General features: G+C 41.8%; 1 non-coding gene and 1 pseudogene across 1 annotated transcript; one reads left to right on the top strand and one right to left on the bottom strand.

Moving 5' to 3' along the window:
* The window catches only part of LOC142446126 (heterogeneous nuclear ribonucleoprotein C-like), a 61624-nt pseudogene extending 50086 nt beyond the window's left edge, over nt 1–11538 (bottom strand).
* An 11389-nt stretch (nt 11539–22927) lies between these two features.
* On the top strand, nt 22928–23091 carry LOC142447515 (U1 spliceosomal RNA). The gene has a single exon (XR_012784212.1). It is a non-coding gene; the product is annotated as a U1 spliceosomal RNA (small nuclear RNA).
* The last annotated feature ends 898 nt before the right edge of the window (nt 23092–23989 follow it).

The raw sequence follows: 23989 nt of genomic DNA, 5'->3' as shown, positions 1-23989 counted from the left end.
GCCGGAAAATCAGTGGTCCCCCTTCTTTGCCTCCTGACAAGAGGTATCTGTACATGCTATAATTAGGGGTCCAGATTACACCTCAGATTTCAAAACTTTCTCATTTAATTTCCCAAGGACATATACATTTACAATACCTGACACCTGCTCAAGCAGGCAAATAATTGTTTTGACACTGTGACAGTTGTCGAGAATGTATTTAAACATTTTTTGAAACCTGCCAATGAGATAATTAGAGTCTAATTCTCATTTTCCAGGGCAGCGAGCTCGCTAGGCCAAATGCTCCCCTGGTGGTATGCCAGACATTTCTTTCTGGTCCTTATTGACTGGTGAAGATTTAGTTTCACATAATTGCCCCATTCTTCACTGACAACTAATATTTGACCTTTAATGATAATATTAATTATGCATTGAACATATCACTCATAAGTTTCCTTAGATGGGAATTTTAGTAGAACTCTCGTTGCTTGAAAAATAGCTTTAATTGTTGACCCTGCGGGACTTCCCTTCCTTGTGGAGTTGACCTAGCAGCTGGCACAAGACAGTGGGGATGGGTGAAGGAGAGCCAGTGCTCCTACTCTGGGCCGAAGTGGCTAAGCAGGAGGGGAGGGCCTGAGGGATAGAGTGCAGGGAAGCAGAGGAAGAGCATGTCTAGGACTCATGAGATAACTGATCAGGAGCACACGCATGGTGTCTTTGGGTCAGATTCAGGAAAAATCAGGAAATGTAGGAGTTGAAAATATGTGTGCTTTCTTGGACTACTGAGCTGAACTTTTCAATTATGGGCCAATAACTCAGGAGCTGTTAAGATGTTAAACCAGACCAGATAGCCTTCCAGACTCATCCTTTCTTGGGCCAAATACATTAAAAAAATTTAGACCCCTTTGCAGATGAAGACTCTGAGGTCCAAATGAGTGATGGGCTTGCCCCATACCTTTCAGATGTCCAATCCAAGAAAAAATGCTTAGGTATTCATAATTTGCTGCTAAGGGAATTTTAAGGATTCCACTCTGACTTCTGATGAGTTAAAGAATGAAATTGTCTTTAAAATCTATGCTTCTTCAGGGAACCAGTAGAGAGATCTGAGGGGCCGGCTCCAATCCCAGCTATGTAGACAGCCCCCTCTCCCCTTGGAAGAATTGACTTCAGAGGACAGCACTGAAGCTACAGCTTAGGGAGAGGGACATGTCTGATCAGAGCACACAGGAGCAAATGAAGGGGGAGGAAGAGAGAGTAGAGCACATCTTGGCCCACCAAACCTTGAGGACGATATCCCTGCTCAAAGCAGCCAATGCACAGAAGAGACCGGCATCCCTCACTGACTCATAGCCCTACAGAGTACAACACTGGAGGCACAGTGTGGGAATTGCGCCTGATCTGACCCCATCACACTGAGGCAAAACACTAAGGGTGTGCAACAGAACAGCAAGAGTAACAGAACAATGACATCCTGAAGGTATGCAAAAAATAGACTTTGGGGCCGGGGCATGGCACCCCTTCAGACTCAACCGGTAAATACTCCTAAAGGTCTACAAACAGACCTTGAACTATTTACAGGATTTTCTTTTTTTAGTCATTGGTAGTTGTTTTCTTTTGTTGCTTTGTTTGGCTTTGTCTTGTTTTGTGCTATTATCATCTCTGAAGGTCTATCTAGATAAGATTGGCTGGATAAGCAATCTGAAGGAGAAAACAGGGGAACCAATGGTTTTGGCGGGGGTGGGGGGGGAAGGCATGGGAGAAGGGGAGGAGAGGGAAAGTAAGTGGTGTTAAGAAACCCAGGGACAAGGGAACCAGTGATCCAAAATGAGTGGTGAGGAAGGTGTAAGAGGCCTGGTAGGGCTTGATCAAGTGCCATGTAACTGAGAGGAATGAATGAAACCCAAATGAAGGCTGAGCATGATAGTGGGACAAGAGGAAAGTAAAAGCAAATAGAGGAAAGAACTAGGAGGCAATGTATATATGTAAATATATTTATATATGATGACAGGGAAATAGATCTACGTGTATATATTTATAGGCTTAGTATTAAGATAGCAGATGGACATTGGGTCTCCACTCAAGTACTGCCTGAATGCAAGGACACTTTGTTCTATGAAACTGGCATTCCATGATGCTCACCTTCATGACACAATCGCTGAAGACAAAGCAGGTGCATAAGCAAATGTGGTGAAGAAAGCTGATGGTGCCCGGCTATCAAAAGATATAGCATGTGGGGTCTTAAAGGCTTGAAGGTAAACAAGCGGCCATCTAGCTGAGAAGCAACAAAGCCCACATGGGAGAAGCACACCAGCCTGTGTGCTCATGAGGTTTTGAAGGGATCAGGTGTCAGGCATCACCTGTACCAGGAAACCAAAAATTCTGTGACTTCCTTCATTATGATAACTGCTTTCTTGCAGTGGTCTGGAACTAGAACACAAGGTATCCCCGAAGTATGCTGTGGCAGTCCCCTAATCTGGTGTCAATTTAAGGATTAAGAGTGTAGGGGTGGAGTCTCGGCTGTCAATCTGGAGATAGCCAATGAGACTTTTGTGGGCATGGCCTTCTCCTGAGAATTCTGAGAAATCTGGTACTTCCTCCTTGGAGGTGGAAGCCACCTCTCTCTCTCTGCTACTCCCTGGGAAACATTGCAGAAGACAAGTCACATGGGCACAACCAGATCTCGGAAGCCGGAGAAGCCCCAGAGAGACCCCTGCTCGCGCTCAGATGTTTCCAAACATCTTTCCAAACTGGATTCAAAGACTTTCTACCCACTGACCTGTGATCATCCAGCATTTAGCTTCATTGCATGTGCTTTGTGAGTCTGAAAAGGACTTTATAGATTGATAGCAGAAATATGGGCTAATATCAGACTTAAGGGCTTGATCTGGACTGGGCTGGGCTGTTCTTTCAACGTTCAATTGCTCTTGTATATAAATCTCCTTTCTCATTCACACATGTGTGTCGTGGATTTGTTTCTCTAGTCTACCCAGACTAACACATATGGCTATGTTTTCACGGGGATATGAAAGTAAATTGTGGTGGTGGACTTGGATCATTATGAATTTGACAAAATGCATAGGATTCTATCACAAAGAGGAAGCCTTAACTGTAAAATGAACTTTATTTAATGTTGTTGTTAGTTGTTACAATTTGGTCCTCAATTCATGAGAATCCCATGAGCAATGGAACAAAATAGTGCCTGATCCTCTGACATCCCAGTGATCCACTGTGGACAGGATCATGTGTGTCATAGGATTTTCATTGGCTGATGTTTGAAAGTGAATCCCAGGCCTTTCTTCAATGGGCTCAAGTGAAGAACAATTGTGGCCTGGCAAAGGACCAGGCAGTGTTTTGTTCTGCTGTGCATGAAGCCCCTGTGGGTTGGGAACAAGTCTGTGACACCTAAGAACAACAACAACAGCAACAACAGATGTAGCTCTGCCCCACCCCTTGGCCATTGCCTTTCTGTGGGTTGTGCTGTGGTAGTTTGCAGGTTGCCATAATGCTAGAAGCTGTGTCAACTGCTCTTTAAAACTCCAGCACATCACCCAGCACATGGCCAAGTTTCTTTTTCTTTCTTTTCTTAAACTTTGTGTGTGTGTGTGTGTGTGAATTAGCTGAAGGCTTGTAGAGCAGGTCATCTTTTGAATTCATGCACATTCTGATTCTGTTAGTCACTACTGTCCCTTCAAAGAGCTATTGACTATTCTACACCCTCCCTCTGTTTCCTGGTCCATTCTACCTTCTTTTTTAACCCGCTGAATTTTGTCCTGGGGCAAATGCCACCTTTTTAAATCTCGAAACGTTTATTATTCCAATATGGAAAGGCGTTCAGTCCCAGATGTGAAGGGCATGTTGTTCAGTCTCCAGTGGAGACGTATAGCCTCAAAATTTGTACTAGTTCGGGAAACACTCCTTCGTTTGTCTTGCTGGCTGACCCTTGGGTTGGGCATGACAAACACCTGGCTTCTTTTAGGAGCATGAGGGTGGGAACGTCGCTGAGCAAAGCTGCTCTCTCAATGTAGCTCTCTCCCTCCTGATGTGTTGATCAGTATGATTCCATGTGCTTTCTCCGTATGAGAACCATATTATAATTTTATAGCTGTTGCTGACCTTTGTAAGAGGAGCCCTGTTGGTGTAATGGTTATGCATTGGCCTGCTAACAGCAAGGTCCTCATTTCGAAACTATCAGTCCCTCTGTAGAAGAAAGACTTTCTACTCCTGTAAGGAGGGCAGTCTTGGAAACTCACAGGGGGCAGGTCTACCCCATTGTACATGGACACTGTGAGGTGGAAGTGACTTAATGTCAGGGAGGTGGTTTTTTTATTTTTAGTTCCTTCTAACGTCCCTGGGGGCCACAGACTGACTGCTCTGGGCAATGAGCCTGAATGTTGGCAGTTTGGTTCTTGTGGGAAAAACGCTTGGAGATATGCTTTCATAAAGATTATGGCCAAGAAACACTATGGAGCACATTTCTGTCTGTACCTTGTGGGGTTACCATGAGTTGGCATCGACTCTGTTGTAACGGTTTGACGTGTGTGTGCACGCGTGTGCACGTGCACCTGCTTTGTCTCCTGTATTCAAGGCTAATGTGGGATCATTCCCTTTTGAATTTTGTGATTGTTTGGACTTCAATAGCATTTGATAAGCTACTGGGGGCAATACTGCAGGCCTGCCTTCAGTTCTCTCTTTACCAGGATATTGCCATGCGTATTGGAATTACAGTTGACTAGAACTGTTGGTTTCAGATTTTTCTATGATGTCAACTTTGTTGTTGTTCATTGTTGATTTGGTACAAACTCTGCAGGAATTTCAAAGCCGTGACCTTTGAGAAAAAGATTGCTAGGCTTTACTTCCTAGACGGACTTGTCTTGGACTGAGTGGCAATATAATTAGAAAGTGTGAAGGAAGATATGATTTAAAACTTTGCTTATAGCAAGTATGCTATTTCTACTTAAAGTATATGATTCCTTGAAGTGACTTAAGGATTACCGGAGATAATAGAGGGTTTGAAGATACTGCAAGGTATGTCTGCTTTTTAAAAGAAAATCTCTTGTATCAGCCATCTTCTTAGAGATGGCTTATCTATCCAGAAGATTTTAGAGGACAGTGGACAATTTTAAATATTTTCCTCAACTGTTTACATAGTGATAACCCCACCCAGTCAATGAAATGTGGAAATTTCTCCAAGCAAGATACTCTGGCAAAGAGTATTGTGTTCAAATTAGAACTTTAAAATGATCCTTTCTTCTTTTCACAATCTCATCTTACATTCTTTCCCTAGGAGAAAAATTGTGAACAATTTTTTTATTTAGAAACAACTTCAACCAAATTATTTTTTCTTATCAAGTTTCCATACTAGTTCTGACTTTCTCTACACCAGTCTTGTTCTGAGATGTTCACAGCGGACTTTCCACATAATCACCTCATATTATTGTGATACTTTATAAGCAAGCTGTGCATCTGCTCTAAACCTCTAAATGGAGATTATTATCTTTCATTCTTAATGCACATACAGCACTTGGCCTAATTGAGCGCATGTAGTGAATACTCCTTGTCAGGTGTAGCTGGAAGGTACCTCTCAACCTCCAGGAGCAATTCAAGTGTCATCCTCTCCGGGCAGCCTTTTCCCGAGCCTCCGACTCAGTTGGATTTGACCTTCTTCCCTCTGGATCTCTATAACGCCTACTTCTTTCCTTTATTTCACATCAGATTATAATGATTTGTTTAATGCTTGATCTCCTGAACCAGTCTTTTCAATCGTGAGAACCTTATTTTATATTTTATTTTAATCTCATTTTTTGGGTAAGAATGTCAGATACACAGTGGGAGTTTGAAGATAGTTGTTGACTACATAATTAAGATCAATTACTCTAGCTTGGGATGGGACATATATAAGGAGGAAGAAGAACTTGGACTTGAAGCATGGAAGATGGAAGGGAAGACATTTAGGATTTTGTGAGAGTCAACTCCTTGGCTGGCTGGAAATTGATGATGATAAAATATATGATGTGATCTGACCCAATGAGAATTGGCGTAGGTGAATGAAGTTCTATATGGGGAGAATGGCATTTTTGAGATCTGACAAAGGTCATCTCTCTCACCGTTCTTAGCACTATTTTGGTTCTGCTAGCAAGTACCTCTTAATGCCCAACCCTAAGTACTGCAGAGCCCAATATCCTCTCAAATGCCATCATCCATAAACAATAAAAGTATTTTCTTAGAGTAAATCCCTGAATTTCTCTCGATTTTCTGGGATGAATTTGTAATAATTTTTTTTCTGGCCTAGAGAATATCTGTTTAAGACATAATTTTGGAAAAACTCCTAAGCACCATTATTATACCTCTACAAGAAATTTTTATTTGGAGATAAGTCACCTATGATCTGAAGCTCTAAAATCACTTGGCTTATGAGGGGTTTATGATATATGCTGGGGATTTTTTCCTTCATGAAGGAGACAGCTCAGCCAACTACTCAATGTGAGTTTGATTTAAATATCATTATTAGGAAGAAAATTGGTTCAGGATATCCTTAGAATCAAAGCAATGTTCTGCCCAAGCCCCCAAGGACAAAGCAAGGGGACTGAGCCTTAGCCAGGACCCTGGGAAGGTGTCAGCTTGGATGACTGGCTACAGATAGTGTGGCATTTTGAAACAATGTTTAAATGAGAATTTTTAGAGGGATTGGGATATAAATCACACACTTAGAGTTTTTATTTTTAAAATTCATTTTAATCATTTTATTAGGGGCTCATACAACTCTTATCACAATCCATACATACATCAGTTGTGTAAAGCACATTTGTACATTCATTGCCCTCATCATTCTCAAAACATCTGCTCTCCACCCAAGCCCCTGGCATCATTTCCTCATTATTTCTCCTCCCTTCTTCATGAACCCTTGATAATTTACAAATGATCATTTTGTCACATCTTGCACTGTCCCTTGTCTCCCTTCACCTACTTTTGTGTTGTCCATCCCCCAGGGAGGAGGTTATATGTAGATCCTTGTAATCAGTTCCCCCTTTCCACCCCACCCTTGCCCCACCCTCCCAGTATTGCCACTCACACCAGTGGTCCTGAAGAGAGCATCTGCCCTGGATTCCCTGTGTTTCCAGTTCCTATCTTTACCAGTGTACATCCTCTGGTCTAGCCAGATGTGTAAGGTAGAATTGTGATCATGACAGTGGGTGAAGGAAGCATTTAGGACCTAGAGGAAAGTTGTATGCTTCACACTTAGATTTTTTTAGGTAAGCAGGTTAATTTGCACACATTATCAGTGAGATAGAAATGGTGCCAGAGAGGTCCAGGGCCCAGCTTTCTTTCCTGTAAGAGCTAGTTAGCTAACTCCACTTTTTTCCCTGTGGTGGCAGACAGTTATTTTGCACACGTATGTTATGTTACAGTTGATATGAATTTAAACAAAGAACATTTTCTTGGGCACTCATGACAGCCATGTGAGGCAGACGGGTATTTTCATTTCAGAGAGGTTCACACTCAGATACGAAGAAACTTGTTCTCAAACACAGAGTAGGGGGGCTGTACTTTCTGGAGAAGCAAAATCAGTGAAACAGATAGATGTATACATAGCAAAACACCCCCCCCAAATAAACCCAAACAAACAAACAAACCCACTGCCATTGGGTCAATTCTGACTCATAGTGATGCTGGGGGATAGAGCAGAGCTGTCTGTGTGGTTTTCTGAGACTGTAACCTTGTACTGGAGGTTAAACCCACAGGTTTCTCCCAAGGAGCAATTGGTGAGCAGCCCGACCCATAACCATTACTCTACCAGAGCCCCCTATGTATACATCCATACACATATTCGAGAAGTTTCTATCAAGAAAATGGCTCCCATAGATGTTGAGGCGGGAAAATTATAAGTCTGTGGGTCAGATGTGAGACTGGAGAGTCAAATATTTTCCTGTTTCCCATACTTGTGGGTCTGAAAGAAAAGGTCGGCAAGTCAGAGGACAGGCTTCTGACTGCAGAGATGAATGAATCTAAGATCAGCAGGTAAAGGAGAGGCTGCTGACAACTTCCAGGATTGGCAGCCAGCTGGCACATGTCCAAAGAACCAGAAGTTAATTAACCAAGTAAGTGGTTAATTTAATGATCATTTTAAGGATAAAAAATGACATAACAAAAGATAATTTATTATTTCATACAACCAATACTTAAATGAAAACAATAAAAGAGACACACAAACTAGATTGTATTATTAAAAAGTCCTAAAATATTAATGAAAAAGATTAAATAATACCTGACAAAACAATAAAACTGTTAGTAAAGTGATTTCCATATTGCTTCTTGATTCGAGTCTTCATTTGCATGATTCTTTGCTCTGATCTGAGCATCATCAGCTGTGTGATTCATCCTTGAACATCTTTCCACTCTAGAAATGGGATCCCATTCCTTCTAGAGGTAGACCAATTAGACAATAGTTATTGTGTTTCATATTTTATAAACAGAAACTTCTCTCCTCTGAGCACATTATGTTCATCTTTGAATAACCCCTTTCCCCTTCTGCTGAGCTTATTTTTCTGGCAATAGTTTTGGCTCTTTGAATGCTTCAGGTATTGCTTCTTTCATCATATCTCATGGGAATGTGTGGCATAACACAAAGATTAAATGAATGACAGTGTGTTACCCTCTGGTTATTTGGTACTTTTTCTTTTTACATGCTATGTTTGTTTATTCAAGTGAATAAACATGTAGTATTTCATCAAAAGAATAGCAAGGTTTATGAAATAAATAAAAAAATTACAAGTATGTTTCCATCTATTTTTTATTCCAATGGATGGACTGAACATTACCACAGGTGCTTAGAATATGCTGTTGTACAGATGAATATTTAAAAAGAGTGAAGAATGTAAATTTATGATTCCCACATTGAGTGGCTGGGCAGCCCACCTTAGAGAGAACCCTGATTACAAGTGCTATTTTAACAACCGGTTTGCCAAACTCAACAAAAAATTAGGTATTGGTTCTGCCGAATTGGTATGAACTGGCTGAGTCCCACCACTGAACTAGATCTAGGATCCAGACTCAGCAAAATCAATCAAAATTTCCTGCAGGGTCCACATCTATTAGAAGAAGCAAGCTATACTCTGGAAGAAATCTCATCATGGGTAATACTAGGTCTTAACTGCCAAACCATTAGAAAACTTTAACTATAAACTTATACCTACGCCTAACACAATACAACTAACAAACACAACTGGTAATGCACTAAACTCATGTACGTCTTATAATTCATAAGTGAACAAAACAAAACTATTTTATGCGGATATCCCAAACTCCAAACCTATAGCTACAGGGTCAATTCAAATTCCTAATGTCCCTATGCAGAGTTTCTGAGGTGAAGCCACAAGTCTTGAGGGAGTAGGTTGTCTCATCTTTTTCCCATGTAGCAGCTTGAACTGCTGACCTTGTGGTTACTAGTCCAACGCTTACCTGACATCCCACCAGGACTCCTTGATGCATATATACATGGGGAAAATATGACAATTACAGCCCTCGTTTCTGCAACTGGCCTGGTGGATTTAGCTGCTATTTAGAGTTACCTTTGTCCACCACCCATTCAATATTCCCTTTGCCATCAGCAAGCACCTCATCTGGTCCTGTTCTTTGCCTGACTAGGTGACCCAAATCTATATTTCTGAAGGGCCTTATACATTAATAAATCTTGTTTGAATTGAGTTGTTACAATATACCATTTACTTTAGTCCCAGTATGGTAGTACTAAGAGCTGTGCTAAGGAATCTCCTGGATTCCAGGTTTATTGTTTTATACCTCCATGTATATTATGAATACCATTTCCCCTTGGCAATTAAGATCAACCACATTACTCAACACAATAATGTCCTTTCTTTTTTTAAAAAATCTTTTTATTGGGGTTCATAAAGCTCTTATCACAATCTGTACATACATCAATTGAGCAAAGCACCCTTATACATTCGTTGCACTCGTCATTCTTATAATTCACCTTCCACTTGGGTTCCTGGAATCAGCTCGGTTGTCTGTTGATTAGAAGCATGAGGAGCCCAAATGGCTGGGGACATTCTTAACTCCCAGATGGATGGAATCAGTGTTGTGTCTCCAGGTAGGAGTACACCTACCTTTGCAATGAAGACCTTCAGATTCAAAGAATGTAGGTTCACAAACACAGAAAGCAAAATGTGTGAGTCACTGGAAGTAAAGGGTGTTGCCATTCTGAGTTCCACCCTTGATTCCTGGACCTATGAATCCTGACTATTGGAGAAACACTGCCATATATTGAATGCTAGTTTAGAACATACACATCATTCTGGAGAATATTACTCCAGTCTTGCAGGGAATTGCCATTTAGCTGGCATGGTAATTGTATCTTCAGAAGGCCATTCCATTGTTCTATACATCTAGCTGCTTGATGGAGCTGAGGGGGGATATGGTAAGGCCAGTGAATTCCATGAGCAGGGCCCATTGCTGTACTTTATTTATTGTGGTGTGAGTCCCTTGATGTGAGGCGATGCTGCGAGGAGTAACATGCCAATGGATAAGCCAGTCTGTAAATCCGCAGATGGTAATTTTGGCTGATGCTTTGCACGCGAGGAAGGCAACTCTGTATACAGAGTGTCTATTCCAGTATGAGCAAAATGCTGCCCATTTCATGAAGGAAATGATCTAATGTGATCAAAATGCCACCACATTGCTGGTTGATATCTCTGGAGAATTTTTCCATATCTTGGTCTCAGTGTCAGACTCTGCTGCTGACAGATGGGACACTCAAGAGTGACAGTAGCCAAATCAGCCTTGGTGAATGGAAGTCCACGTTGCTGAGCTCCTGTATATCCTCCAGGTCTGCCACCATTGATGCTTTGTTCATGAGCCCATTGGGCAGTGGCAGCAGTGGCTCGGGGAAAGATGACTGAGTTTTGTGAACATGTCCCCCTATCCACTTGATTGTTATAATTCTTCCCTGTAGATACAACTTCTTGGAACATTCATAGGAGGCACAGATATTTTTATGCTTTAGGCACATTTAGAAAAGCATCTGTCTCTTTTCCTCCACCTTTTTATCACCATGTTTCCAATCATGCTCTTTCCAAGTGCCTGATCATGTAGCTACAGTTCATAAATGAATATACAATCAAACACCTGGCCATTTTTTTTACAAGAAAAATCAACAACCAGATACACTGTTTGAAGGTATTTCCATCGGGAGGATTTCTCTCCATCTCTGTTCTTCCAGGGGCTGTAGTGCTGTTGCTGCTCACGTCCGAGCGGTGCTCACCGATCAAGCAGGACCATCTATAAGCTTACTACCTCCGTCAATTGATGACAAGGAACCCCTCATGATGTCAGAGGTGAGTGCTGGGAGGGGAAGGTAATAGGATGGAGAAAGAGATCATGGGCATTTGGGACACTTCCTCTTGCAACTCCTGTCATCAGGTCTTACTCGAGCTCAATCTCGTATTTGTTACTTCCAGTTAATGAAACATGCTCCTGTACATGGTAATGTCTACAACTCTGTGGCTTAAATAACACCTTATTCAAGATGGGAAGTTCAGGCTGCATGGTGACTGGGTGGCCCCGTGTTTGGTATCTAGGAGGGCCTAGTAACAAGCCAAAAGTTCCTTCTCAAAAGTGAGTAGGGTGGTAAGATTTTGCTCGAAAATCCTAAGGATCTGCATTGAATTCATCAATAGGGGCCTGCCAAAGACCTTAAAATGCATCTTTATCTGCCACTAACACTTCACTCAACTGGCCCAAGTGGTAGGGACACTTGCTTGGCAGCCTAAACCTATTGTAGAGCCTTTGTTTGTTTGTTTGATTTGAGGCCTACTCAGACTAGCCGTTTTTCAAGTCACTTGATAACTAGGCCAGAGGTGCATAACCAAATTAAGGGTGTGTTGCCCCCCCCCCAGTTCAAAGAGTCCCACTAGCTTTATACCTCCTTTTAAACTATGGAAGGGACCAAATGCAACAACTTATCTTTTACTTTGGTAGGAATAGCTTGATATAGCCCACACCACTGGATTTCTAGAAATTTCGCTGATATGGAAACCACCTAAATTTTTTTCTGATTAATTTTCCACCCTCTAGCATGAAGATGTTTACAAACAAGTCTAAAGTCATTGATGCATTCTTCCATACCAGTTTCAACCAGCATAATGTCATAAGTGTATTAGACCATTGTTACTTTTTTTTGGAAGGGAAAGTTGATCAAGGAAGGTCCCTGCAAACTAAAATTATAACATAGTGTTGGAGAGTGATATAATCTTAAGGAAGGATGGTGCAAATATAGTGTTGACCTTGCCAGCTGAAAACAAATGCGTGTGGTGATCTTTCAGAGTTGGAAATAAGAACAATCTTACCATAGTGAATGAAGGGGGAAGTGCAGAGTGGAGACCCAAAGTCCGTTTGTCGGCCACTGGAGATCCCCTCACAGAGGGGTCTAGGGGAGGAGATGAGTCAGTCAGGGTGCGATGTAGCACAGATGAAGAATACAGCTTTCCTCCAGTTCCTAAATGCTTCCTCCCCCCACCCCCCCTTCCATGATCCGAATTCTACCTTGCAAGTCTGGATAGAGCAGAGATTGTACACTGGTGCATATAGGAGCTGGAGGCACAGGGAATCCAGGGTGGATGATACCTTCAGGACCAGGGGTGTGAGGGGCGATACTGGGAGAGTGGAGGGTGAGTGGGTTGGAAAGGGGGAACTGATTACAAGGATCTGCATGTGACCTCCTCCCTGGGGGACGGACAACAGAAGAGGGGGTGAAGGTAGACGCCAGATAGGGCAAGATATGACAAAATAATAATCTATAAATTATCAAGGGCTCATGAGGGAGTGGGGAGCAGGGAGGGAGGGGAAAAAAGAGGACCTGATGCAAAGGGCTTCAGTGGTGAGCAAATGCTTCAAAAATGATGAGGGCAAAGAATGTACAGATGCGCTTTATACAATTGATCTATGTATATGTATGGATTGTGATAAGAGTTGTAGGAGCCCCTAATAAAAGGTTTAAATAAATAAAATGAAAAAAAAGAGAGACTGAAATAAAAAGGAAACGCTTCTGTGCATCGAAGAACACTATTAGGGAAATAAAAGACACTGAAAAGGAAACAACCATATCTGCTTACCAGGTGCTGGAAGAATATTCATTTCCATAAGTCATAAAACCACATCTAGAACAGAAGCTGCAAGTGGAGTCACGACCTGATTAAGTTTATAGGAATACATTGTCATTTTCCACAATCATTCTGTTTTTTGCACATACCTAATATTCAAGCAAATGGGAATATGGTAAGAAAAACCACCTCTATTCTTCAAGTTTTTGATGGTTATAGGAATGTGGCATTAATTTTGTTTACAATTTTACTAGGTAGAAGCAGTTTTAATTGTTTTCACTTGAAATTGACTGCCATAATAGCCCCTCGTCCTACACGTTGTTGTTCGGGGCCATCCGGTCGATGCTGACTCATACGACCCTAGAACAAAACACTGCTTGGCCCTGTGCCATCCTCCTACTTGTTCCTATGCGTGACCTCATTGTTGCATCCACTGTGTCAATCCATCTTGTTGAAGGCCTTCCTCCTTTTCACTGCCCCTCTGATTTACTAAGCATGATGTCCTTCTCCAGGGACTGGTCTCTCCAGGCAAGAAACTCAAAGTATGTATGTATTGGTGTACTTTTTATGAGACAGATATGTTTGTTCTTTTGGCAGTCCATGGTACATCCAATTATCTTCATCAGCACCATGATTCAAACATATCAATTTTCTTCAGTCTTTCTAGCTTAATGTCCAACTTTCACATGTAAAGGAGACAATTGAAAATACCATGGCCACTTGTTTGGTTCAAGCCTTTAAGACCCCAGATGCTACATCTTTTGATAGCTGGGAACCATTGGTTCTCTTCCCCACATTTGCTTATGCACCTGCTTTGTCTTCAGTGATCAACCTACATGGAAGAAGCACACCAGTCTGTGTGACCACGAGGTGTCAAAGGGATCAGGTATAAAAGAATAAAAAAATCTTATCATTGTGAATGAGGGGGAGTGTAGATTGGGGACCTCAAAGCCTATCTGTAAACAACTGGACATCCCCTTACAGAAGGGCCATGGGAAAAGACGAACCAGTCAAGGTGCAGTGTAGTAACAATGAAACAAACAACTTTCCTCTAGTTCTTAAATGCTTTATCTCCCCACCCCAAGCCCAACTATCATGATCTCAATTCTACCTGAAAAATCCAGCTAGACAGAGGATGTACACTGAAACACATAGGAACCAGAAACACAGGGAATCCAGGATGGATGATCCCTTCAGGACCAGTGGTGAGAGTGGCAATACCAGAAGGTAGAAGGAAGGTGGGGTATAAAGGGGGAACTGATTACAAGGATCATATAATCTCCTCCCTGGGTAATGGACAACAGAAAAGTGGGTGAAGGGAGACATCGGACAGTGTAAGGTATGACGTAATAATAATAATTTATAATTTATCAAGGGTTCATGAGGGAGGGCAGAGGGGGGCAGAGGCAAAAATGAGGAGCTGATACCAAGGGCTCAAGTAGAAAGCAAATGTTTTGAGAATGATTAGGGCAAAAAATGAACAGATATGCTTGATATATAATGGATGTATGTATGGATTGTAATAAGAGTTGTATGAGCCCCCAATAAAATGATTTCTAAAAAGAGAAGAAGAAAATGCCGTGGCTTGGGTCAGGCACAAAGTAACCTTCATGCTTTTCAACATTCTAAAGAGTTCTCTTGCAGCAGATTCACTCAATGAAGCCGGTCCTTTTAGCTCTCGACAGCTGCTTCGATGAGCCGTGATTGTGAATTCAAGCAAGACAAAGTCCTTGGCCACTTCCATCTTTTCTCCATTTACCTGTGCTAGTTGTGAGGATTTTTGTCTTCTTTATATTGCCTTGTACCCTATAATGAAGGCTGCAATTCTTGATCTTCATTAATAAGGACTTCACATCCTCCATATTTTCAGCAAGCAAGTTTGTGCCATCTACATATCACAGGTTGTTAATAAAACTCCCACCAATCCTGCTGACAGATTCTTCTTCATATGAGCCAACTTCTCTGATGATTTTCTCAGCATACAGAGAAGTGTGGTAGAGGTTACAGCCTGGACATACACCTTTCCTGATTGTAAACCGTGCAGCATATTCTTGCTTTGTTCGCACAGCTGCCTCTTGATCCAGGAACAAGTTCTGCATGAGCACAATTAAGTGTTCTGGACTCCCCATTCTTCTCAACGCTATCCATAGCTTATTATGACTCACACAATTGAATTCCTTTATGCTAGTCTTTGCTTCAGCCAAGATCCATCTGACATCGGCAATAATATCCCTTGTTCCACATCCTCTCCTGAATCTGGTCCCACACCCTTGACCATTCCTGATCAATGTACTGCTTCCACTGTTGTTGGATGATTTTCAGCAAAAAATTGTCTTGCTTTTGATATTAATAATGTTGTACTTTAATAAAACATTTTGTTGCGTCATCTTTCTTGGGAACAGGTAAAAATATGAATGTCTTCCAAATTTCCTAGCATAGACAGGTGAGAGCTTCTACCATCAGCTTGTTGAAATATTTCTACTCCTGGAACCTTGTTTTGGCTAACCTTTCCAGTGGGGTTTGAATTTCTTCCTATAGTGCTATTTGTTCTTGCTCATATACTACCTATGAAAATGGTGAAATGATGCCTGTTTCATTTTGGTATCGTGACTGCATTCTTTACATTTTCTTTTAATGCCCTTTGAATCTTTTAATATTGCAAGTCATGACTGAATTTTTTTCTTTAGTTATTTCAGTTTAATATTTGCTAAGCTTGTGTGTGTGTGTGTGTGTGTGTATGTATTTTTGCTTGGTTTTCTAACTGTAGGGGATGGTTTAAAATTAGAAAAGGTATGATGCATCCTCTCATTAAACTTATTCAATCTGTGCACTGAGCAAATAATTGGAGAAGCTGGGTTATATGAAGAAGAATTCGGCATCAGGATTGGTGGAAGACATTATCGACCAGCCATATGCAGATCACACAACCTTGCTTGCTGAGAGTGAGTAGGAACTGAGGTAGTTACTGATGAAGATTACTGATGCAGCCCTGAGTATGGATTACAACATAATGTAAAGAATATCCAAATCCTACAACTTGATCAATGGGAACCAGTATGATAAATGGAGGAAAGTTTGACGTTGTCAAGCACTGTGTTTTGCTTGGATCCACAAACAATTCTCATTGAATCAACAGCGCATTGTTTTGGTAGAGCTCTGAAGAAGACCTTGTTAAATGGTTGAAAAGCAAGAATGTTACTCTGAAGACTTTGGTTCTCCTGACGTCAGCCATGGAATTTTCAATTGCTTCTTATGCATGTGAAGGTTGTACATTGAAGAAGGAAGACAGAAGAAGCAATGCATTTGAGTTATTGCGCCGGTGAGGAATATTGAAGTTATCATGGACTGCCAAAGGAGCAAACAAATATGTCCTGGACGAAATACAACCAAGGATGGCAAGACTTCATCTCACATACTCGGGACATTTAATCAGGAGAGATCAGTCGTTGGAATGGACACCGTTTTCGGTAAAGTGGATGGGCAGGAAAATGAGGAAGGTCTCCAACAAGATGGATTGACACTGAGGCTGCAGCGATTACCTCAAACACAAAGAGAATTGTGAGGTTGCCAGGCGGTGTTTTGTTCTGTTGAACACAGAGTTGCTATGACTCAGAACTGACTTAACAGCACTTAACAACAAGACTAACTCTCAGACTACTAGGAATCCTAGCCCCCACTTTTCACACAAAACCTTAACCATCATGTTGTTGCTAGGTGCCGTTGAGTGGGCCCGACCCATAACGACTCCATGCACAACAGAACAAAACACAACATCATCCTGTGCCAACCTCACAATTGTTCCCATGCCTGAGACCCTTGATGCAGCCACTGTATCACTCCATCCCAAAAGATGAATCTGGTCCCACACCCTTGACCATTCCTGATCAATGTACTGCTTCTGACCCTCATCTTTTTTACCACTCTTCCATTTTCCCAGACATGCTGTCCTTTTCCCAGGACCATTCTCTCCTGACAATATGTACAATATCTGTAAGACGAAGTCTCCCCATCCGTGCCTCTAAGTCAGCATCCACTGGACAGCACCTAACCACAACATCATCGTGTATACTCTCCTGGGAATTCTTTGAGGTATTTGGGGTCTGATCAAGACTGTAAGTATATTTTCCCTAAATTTGACCCATAGGGTAAAGTGACCTGAATGAGCACTTAGGGACTGGGTCCATTAGGGGTCAGTTAGCAGCTCTGCTAGATAATGGCAGCGTTATGGTTTGAATTATGTTCCCCACCAAATACATTGAAGTCTAAATCCCCTATCTTTGTAAAAGTGTCTTTCTTGGGGAACAGAATCTTTAAAGATGTTATCAGTTACTATGAAGTCATAGTAACACGGTGTGAGCCCCGTTTAATACCTGTGATATCCTTATAAAAGAAGAGAATAGACAGGCACACGGGGAAAATAGAATAGTTCATGCTTGAGAAGTCGGAGATGCTGCATCTGCAACCCTATGCTCAGAGAGGAGCAGCAATCTTTCTCTAGTCTGCAGAGCGAGCATGGCCCTGCAGACAGCCTGAGTTCAAACTCCTAGCATCCAGAACGGTGTGAACCAATACAGTTCTGTTCTTAAAAGACACTCAGCCTGTGCTACTTTGTTTGTCAGCCCTAGCAAACAAATTCATGGCGACCTTATGTGTTACAAGGTAGGCCTGCCCCACAGAGTTTTTGTGGCTGTAATTTTCCCTTTGTGTTTGAGATTACTTGCTTCCTCGCACACTGCTCATAAGGAATTGAGTGAGGCCTATCCTAGGAGGTTACGCTGCAAATGGATTTAGTTTTTCCTGCCATCTGTAGCCTCCTCCCAAGGGAAGCCACAAAATCTAAGCTCGAACCCAGAGATGATGTTGGAGAAACCCCTAACCAGGAGCCAAAACCAAAGCTGGGACCCACTGCGAAATAGGCCACCAGTGACTTAAACAGAACTGCAAATTGAAGGTGAAGAAAAGAAAACACATGCACAAAAGCCCAAGCACAACCGTAGAGAAATCCCACCTGAAGGTCAGGACCATTTCACGAACAGATGTGATGAATTGAACACTAATGACAGCAAGTGGGACCGGCTGTGGGATGACCTCAATGCCTGTTGACAATCTAGGGAACAGTTCTCAGTCCCACAGGGTTACTAAGAGTGGGGGCACACTCCATGGCCAGTGGGTCTGCTTTATTTAATGTTATTAATGGTAGGTTTTAGCACCTGTGTAATGATCTACATTGTGGTGAGTCTTGGTAATAAGTAAGCCATGCATTACGGGATTGTGGCTGGGATGCTAAACCTCATATCCCTAGCTAGCCCTGATGAGACCCAGGGAGGAGAATACCGTGCAGAACCTGTGAGGTCTCAGGGGTAGCAATTAAAAGAGGCAGCAGAGGGAGGAGGAAGTTGACTCCAACCAAGAGAGCTCAACCGGATCAAAGTGCTTCTGTGGCCCTGCAATCCCTGCCCTTTCCTAGACCCAGTTCCTAGACTCAAGGTAAGTGGATGGGAAGACACACAGTCCTCTCCAAGGAGGTCGGATCCATGGGCACTGCACAGGTAAAAGGGTGGGACCCCAGAGCCCACAATAGGAAGGCCTTGTCCTCCTGTTGAAAGCAGGCTGTTAAAAAAACAAAATGAGCAGAGACCGCGTATAGTTTAAGAGGTTCATTGGGTCCAAACCCAGACTCAGTGCTGAGGGACCACACCAGACTCCGTGAAGTGCCGGCGTGGACCCTGGCTGTAATTTCTATGGAAGCCGATCTCCAGCCTTTTCTTCTAAGGCACCGCTGAGTGAGTTCAAACCGCTAACCAGTCAACTGCTAGTCAAGTGCAATCTGTTTGTGCCACCAGCTTTTGTTTTGGGGTCGTCGATCAATGCATGCAGCACAGTAAGCTTGGGGTCATCATTTGACTTTGCTGCGACTCCATTTTCCTAACAGTGACAGAGAAGAAATCCTGTCATGTGTTTCTAAGAGTCAAACCCCTTATCCTGGGTACTAAGAGCTGCCGCTTACTGTCCGTCTTCCACTGTCTCCATTAGCATTTTCAGGGACTGTCCTACTGAAGTAAATAGTTTAATTGTCTGATACAGAGGCTTTCCCCAAGACTTATGAACTAGTCAGTAGAAAGAGTCAATAGACAGTTGTGCCTGCTGTTCTCTGAATCCCTCCCTTCAGACCCTCTCCTTCTGGTTCCACAGTCTTGGGCTATTTGCATGTGCTTGCGTTCTTCCTCATAACAATAAGCAATAACTTCAGACCTGCTTTATAGAACCAAATGAACCAAATAAAACACACGTGCCAACCACACCTTCCAGCTCAACCTGGAGTAAAACTAATGACATTCTTCAAAAGAACACAGTGCTCAGGTAACTATGTCTACCGATGAGCAAGAAAGGATGGGGTTAAAGGAGCTCTGGTGGCATAGTTGGTGGAATACTTAACCGCTGTTTGAAAAGTTGGCAGTTCAAACCCTACCGGAGGCTCATGGAAGAAAAGACCTGTTTTCATACAATACCTGAACTTTAGGATATTTTACTCTGCCTGTGAGTAGCAATCCACTGTCAGCATGCAACAAAAACAATTGTTTGATTTAACAATGACTTTTCAGAGACCAGCCTGTCAAGGCTCAAAATTCAAAAGACCACCCCAGGCTCAAGATTCGAGATCAACTCCACGAACCCCAGAAACCTCAATTCCAGGAGGATTGGGAATGTTTTTCACTAGTGAATGTAAATGCTTTCCCAGAAAGGGGCATTTTATTAACTCTCACCAGTCAGCAGGTGACAGTGATTTTCTTATTATTAAAACCTTATGAAAAAGGACCTCACTTCCTCACTTGGTGGGTGAGAGTGTTTCATGAGAGGATTTGACTTTTTCATCGTTTAGTAAGTATTCAGATTAAACACATAGGAGCTATTCCTGTTTGTGGGAAGAACTCCCCCTAAAATATGGGTCATTTAGGATAAATAAATCTGACGAAGTATGGAGCAGAATCTGCACATACTTTAGGCGGTGTAGGCTAAGAGTCAAAATTGAGGCTCTTCTCCAGCAACTTACACAGCCACTTGAAATACAACACAGCGAATGAAGGAGACCAAACGAGCAACATTTGTCCAAAAGCAACGAAGAAAAAGCAAGGAAGTCCAGGGAAATTGGAGGATGGAAGCAGACAAGGTGGAGTGTAAACGGGGAGAGCGCAGCCACACTGTAGGGATGCAATAGGAGACAATGTCAGGGGCGAATCTGTCAGCATTGTTGAGTGGGAAACTGAAAACAGAATAAAATGGTGTGTGTTGTGGGGGGGGGGGGGAACTACCTTGAAAGTGCAAAGAAAACATATGTAAGTAGAACTGTAAAACTCATTCTTAGTTTGTTAGCCATAAATCAATCGGTAGCTGGTTGGATTTGGCCTGCATGTTGAGATTTGCAGCCACTGGTGTGGAGGACTTAAGGTGGAATGGGGAGAAAAGTCACACAGTCAGGTTGGAGATGAGCAATGGGGTTTTCATGAGGATGGTAATGGTGGGAAAGAAAGGAATAGAGAGGAAATGGATAAAGGGGGTTTCAATATCTGATTGGATACAGTTGAATAAGTGTAAGGAGGAATCAAATGTTATCTGAGAGTCTGATTTCATTTTATAATTCTCAGTTTGGAATTACATCTTGCAGTAAATAAAGCTGTCTTTGTTCAGTGTAACATTTTTCAATGGTTTATACATTGAGCTCTTTATTTGTGTCCATCTATTAATGCCCTTAAATGAACTAGTATATAGTGGATTATACTTGAGCTTTCATTGACTTGATCTATAGATATATATTTCATGCTGTAGGAACATGCATTTCTTGGAACAAGAGTGTTATTAGTATAGTTGTGGTGTGTGTGTGTTTTCAGGGAAGAGTTATAGTGATATAGATGAATTACCAGGAAAAGTCATTGGCAATACTATTTCCCCAAGGTTATGGTGTTCTTTAGTTGTAGTTTCTTTGAAAATCTGTTTGTACGATTCTTAGACTCCACGATGGCACTAATAGAGTACATTTCATAATGTTCAACTGAAGACTCCAATCAGTGCCCAGTCACTGCTCATATTTACCTACTTTTTCCTCCGCCATTTTCTTGGAGTTATACTAGACACCGTCCAACTGGTGTCACAATTCTTCCTTTTGTTTGGTTGTGTCATCTATTAATAAATCAAAATTGTTCTTCATATAACAAAATAAGTGTCACAAAGAAGCCACAGTGGAATTCATAGCCTATGTTACATAACACAAATTAAGAGAGAGCAGTTGAAATTTTATTGGCCTAGCATACAGTAATACTCAGGGCATGGGGAAATTATATATATAAACAGATATTGAAGTCTCAGTTATCTAGTGCTACTGAAAGAAGTACTACAGAGTAGATGACTTTCACAAAGAAAAACGTGTATTTTTTCACAGCGTGATATAAAGAATTTTTGTCAACTTAGCTGGGCCAAGATTCTCAGTGTTTTAGTAGTGAGCATCTAGCAAGCTTCTATGTTCTGACCTAACACAGTGTAATCACAATCAATCAATTCTAAGCCTCCATATTGAGATAAGATTAGGGTGGAAAACAACACTCTTGATGCAATAAATTGGGGTGTTGTCTGCTTCCAATATAAGTGGATACTGTGGAATAATATACTTGATTGTTAGTAGCTTCAGATCTTTCATTCGATTCATCTACCTCCAATTCTTTGGCTGGTCTGCTATATTGCTGGCTGGTCCTGGGAGTCATTAAAGTGGCCTGTCATCTGAATAGCTGACCTTCGAGTCATTGCCCATGTAGCTACATGCCTGATCTGCTGTCCTTAGATTCACCCTCCTCTGTAGCGGCTACCTGTCATCATCCTGCTAATCATTAGCCTCCACACTAACACCTGACACACAGACTTGGAGTCTCCGTGAACGTGCCACTTCTACAATAGTGTTCCTCACTATATGTATAGACTCTTCTAGAAGTACCACTGGCTTCGTTCCTCTAGCGAATGCAGCCTAAAACACACAGTTTAGGAGAGTCCAAATTCAGAATGCTTGCTCTAGGTGACGGTTTTCTTTCTCTTTGTCTCTCAGTTTAGGAGATTTCCAGTATTGGGACCCTGAGTCTGAAGGTTGTACTCCATTCAATGTTCTACCCACTCCCTCCCCATAATCGTAGTCCCTTTCTCTCTGCTCTAGTCTCTCTCATTTTAGCTCTTATATGACAAAAGACAATGCAGATCACACCTATTGTTATTATGAACAATAGGTTTTATCCCTTACACAATGTTTTATCCATTACACAATGATGGTCTCTTAGGTTGTTTGTATCTTTTCTGCAATTGTGAACAATGCTGCAATACACATGAATGTACACATTCTGTTGCTCTATATGTTTGCTGTGGCAATAGCAGGCTGTTTTTACAACCCTGGCTGTGTAGTAGGGTTTGAGATCTGAAGTGTTAAACTTCCTGCTTTGTTTTTCTTCTTTAATAGTGCTTTGTTTATCTGAGGTTTCTTTCCTTTCCACATAAAGCTGATGATTACTTTTACATTTCTTGGGATTGCATATATCTGTAGATCACTTTGGGTGATACTGATATTTTACAGTGTGAGGTTTTCCTATCTATGAGCATATTATATACTTTATGTAGATACCTTTTGGTTTCTTATACTAGCATTTTATAGTTTTCTTCTAGCAGAGATAATTTAATAAAGGAAATTTGACTGATTAAACAAGTATTTATAGGACTGTAACTCCAGAAAGAAGTAATACCTATAGGCAGCAGGGACTGCTTTCTAATTGTGGTCCATTAACCCATGGAAAAACGGAACATGTTGTATACTTACCTGGCAGGGGAGATACCATGATCACGAAGGTGGTTTTCCCAGGATGAGGCTCATCCATTGCACTCCGGATGTGCTGACCCCTGCGATTTCCCCAAATGTGGGAAACTCGACTGCATAATTTGTGGTAGCAGGGCACTGCGTTTGCGCTCTCCCCTGGGGAAAAAAATGGAATAGGTTGAGGGGTTTTAGAATGTAGAATCTTTTATGAAGGGAACCACAGAGATAATATACAGACAGTGGAGTAGAAACTGCCCTGGCTGGTGCTGGTGTCTCTGAAGGAAACCCAGTGAGGCTAGTTCTATGAATATGTGAGAACAAGATGTGATCCAGGACAAAGATGAACCTGGGACCATCTGCTACAGCTCGGGTGAAGAATCATTTGCTAGAGTATCACTGACAGCACCCAGAAGCAAACGGCAAGGAACCAGTTTCTTCTTCTTTCCACTCTCCTCTAACAACCTTTATTGGCATATCCTAAAAGGAAGCCAGATGGCAAAAGAGGCATTTTATCTGTGGAGTCCAGCGTCAGGATCATAAAACAGACTACAGAAGGATGGGTGGTGCCAAGAGACAATAGCTTAATAAGCAGCCAGCTCACAACCTAATGCGTGGCCATTTTCCAAGGAGACAGATTCCGGACAGGTCGAGATCTGTCCCTCCCCTCGAGGCTGAAACAGCCACAGGTATCATTTGGAGATGTTTCTCCATTCTTAAACAGCAGATACTAAGAGAAAGCTTGATTTTAATTACATTTATCTTGTAATTCAGAAGGATTTAAATAAAGGGAAAGATATTTTGGCAAAGAGTAAAACTATTTGGCAACTAGTTTTAGAGGGTTTTTAGAGTCTCTAGATTCCGTTGTTTCTCTGCATGTGATTCTGTGTTTCGAGTTTCTGATTTCGGTACAAAGGATTTAGAGATACTTCTTTTATTGCTGTATTGGGTGCTTTGTGGACAGCTTAGAGGTGATGGGACTGTGTACAATGCACAAGGGATTGGAAGGGAGTGGTGTCTATGCTGACAACACCTCCTCCCTTAGGGATATGAAAGCCAA

Source organism: Tenrec ecaudatus, chromosome 4 (genome assembly GCF_050624435.1).
Source record: "Tenrec ecaudatus isolate mTenEca1 chromosome 4, mTenEca1.hap1, whole genome shotgun sequence".
Lineage (NCBI taxonomy): Eukaryota > Metazoa > Chordata > Mammalia > Afrosoricida > Tenrecidae > Tenrec > Tenrec ecaudatus.
This window is presented reverse-complemented; position numbering and strand designations above follow the sequence as displayed.